Genomic DNA, 3,267 nt, shown 5'->3' on the forward strand with positions numbered 1-3,267 from the left:
AGTCCTACACGTGATGTTAACATCATTCTCGAACAGTTGTTGGCCAGAGATTCATTGGATAAATTAAGGTTTTCCAAAGTATATGATTCTGGTGAGTCAGACAATTTTGATGTTAATTTTGTTTAGAAATAGCTTGGAGAACAGTTTTTGTATTTTATTTTCACATTAAAAATCAGATTTGCTTCAGCCTCAAAAAGTGTGTTTATGTAAAATTAAATGAGCACTGGCAGTGAGCTGCACTTTTTTTTTTTTTTTCTACATGGGAACAGGATTAAAAGAAAAGGAAATTCTGCCATTTATGACAACATCAATGAACCAGGAAGACATTACGCCAAGTAAAGTTAAAGTAAGACCCAGAAGAATAATGCATACTCTTAATTACATGTGGAATATGTAAAAGTCAACCTCATAGAAACAAATACTAGAAGGGTGATTATCAGGGGACAAAGGGATGGGAGAAATCGGTCAAAGGGTAAAAATAGGAGCTGTAAGGTGAGTAAATTCTGACCTAGTGTATAGCATGGTGACTATAATTGATAATATATACTCAAAATTCACTAAGAGTAGATAAGTATATGGATATGTTAACTAGCCTGATAATTTCACAATATATACATATATTAAAATATCATATTGTATACCTTGAATATACACACATTATATTGGTCAATTATACCTCAGTAGAGCTGAAAAAATATTGAGTAATTTTTAAAAACCTGAGATTGGCCAACTCTCCATTTCTCTGCTCTGATTTGGTCTATACGTCTCATTTTCTGTAATCATATAGATTTCTCTTTATTTCCATTTGCCTGCTCTAGTGGAAATTTGGACGTGGGCAGGTGAAAGGGTAGGTTTTAATTCCATTTCAGATTTCCAACTTGATTCTTAAAACTCCTCTCCTTTTTTGTCAGTTTCTAGGCTAGATCTCAGGACATCTCAGGTTATTTAATGTATATCATTATTTCAATTTATTTAAACATCTTAGAGATTAACAGATCAGCCCCATCAATGTTAGTTGGATTAATCTAACTAAAGCAATGAGTTTCAGTTTATATCTACCTGCTTTCTGACTTGCAAATTAGAGTGTGTCTTGCAAAAAGTTATCTGCTCTGAGACCATTATACACACAAAGATAATTTATAGGCAAAACCTGAATATTGGATAATCATCAATAAAAATGCAAGCATATAGAGTGTTTACTTTGTGTTAGAATTTGTAGTAGTTTTTTACATGTACTGCACCTTATAATGAAATCTTTTATAGGGATATAGTTCTGAAATTTCACATTTTACGATTGCAAAAGCTCTGAAGTTTGGAGAATGCATTACAATACAAATACGCTGAGCAATTGTCAGCCTAGAAAACTTGCTGTCAGAGAAAATTAGAAATAGCTTCACACTACCAAATTAAGAAAACAATTTGGCAATACATTTTGGGCACTTGCCCAATGTTTAATATCACTTGAGGGAGTGCCTACTTCTAATGAAAAATAAATTTGTAGAGTGAAAGAACATTTTTATTTGTTCCTTTACCAAAAGTAAAAATATGAATAAAGAATATGGCTGCAGTACTGCAGTTTTTAATGAATATAAAAGATCTTCTCTCATGTTAATACACTCCATGATTTGAAGAAGAGTACCCTTATTTTATTCCTGTCTAACCTACCCAAGACCTATCCAAGGCTCTGGGTAAGAATAAGGAAACTGAAGACTATTTTCAACTACACTAGAGTAACTAAGAACATACAATGCCTGTAGAGTCAGGGAAATCTCTAAGCATATCTTTCTGAGCCTTAGTTCTTCACTTGAAAGATGAAGAAAATAGTATCTATGCTGTAGGAGTGTTGTGAGGATTAAGTGAGATAATTTATGCAAAACATCTAGTATTTTGCCTCTTATGGAGTAGGAACTCAATGAATGATGGATTTTTAAAAAATCATTGTTTATTAGTATTATTTCTCTGAGTCTATTCCCTTTTCTTTAGTGCCCAAGAAAAGGTACTAAAAGAAGAAAGTGAAGGAAAGAGGGAGACTAGATATTGTAGCTTTAGAGTGATGATAAAGCAGAGAATCCCAGAACTGTGTCTCTGTTTAGTAATTTTCTGTTCCTAATAAAACAAAGCAAGGCAAAAGAGAAGAAAAGCTTTGTAGAATTTTAGAATAACAATCAATAAAGTTATGTTATAATCAACCCAATAAACACATATCATTTCTGTGATTCAAAATGGAAAGGGTATCTCAAATTTAACTCCCATAACTTTAGAAATTTTAGTGACCAGAGTTGTTTTGTTGTCATATTTGTGGTGGATCTATGTCTATCTGGATGCCCAGATAATGCATTTGTGGCAGCATGGTTCTTTCTGAGGTTCACACCCTTTCCTTGAGCACGTACCAGCATAAGGTGCAGACTAAGGAAAAAAAAAAAAAACAGCTTTTGTGAAACTGGACATTAAACTCAATACATTGCATTCTTCCCATTTTCCCCATTTTTTTGGATCAGAGTTGTGGTTTGGATTAAGTTCAGAGGGAGAAGTTTTTCAGGCGTCAAATAGTTTATATGATTTCAAGAATTTGTAAGCCTATGAGTTGTTGGCTGAGGTCTTGTCTTTGCCCTTCCTTTCTTGGAAAGTCCAAGTCCTTTCAACGTGGCCAGAGAGTCTAGCTTCCCTTTGCTGCTGCATCTCTCACCATCTTCCCTTGCCCGCTGTGACTCGGCACTTCTCAACTTCTGTCATTTCTTTAAACCTGTGGTATCCGCTCCTGCATCCATTTCTTCACATGTGGCTTTCTCTCTGTGGGGAAAACACTTCTACGTCCTCTTCGCTTCTCCTTGTCTGCTTATCCTTCAGGTCTCAGCTCACAAGTCACTTTCTCCAGGAAGCTCTCTCTGACCTTTTAAGTTAGTGTTAGGTCCCCTTCTTTGTGCGCGCACATGTGTGTTAGAAAACATAACAGATTGGGCTGCAATTGGATGGTGGGCTGCTCACTGTTCTTGTATTCCCATAATAGTGGAAACCATGCTCATTTCGTGTCTTCAGTGCCAAATATAGTGCCTGGCACATAGGAGAAGCTCAATAGATATTTGTTAAATCAATACATTTGAACTGTATTTTAAAGAACAAAAAGGAGGAGTTTGGGAAAGCACTGCTGGCCCAATTATAACATAGCTTTTATTTGCCCCTTAGCTATTCCTAGTTCCTTCTTGCCACATCTTTATAATCTCCTTTTCTGGAATCTGGGTAAAATAGTAAGTAAAATATTAAGCATTT

This window comes from Macaca fascicularis, chromosome 8 (assembly GCF_037993035.2).
Source record: "Macaca fascicularis isolate 582-1 chromosome 8, T2T-MFA8v1.1".
Classification (NCBI taxonomy): domain Eukaryota; kingdom Metazoa; phylum Chordata; class Mammalia; order Primates; family Cercopithecidae; genus Macaca; species Macaca fascicularis.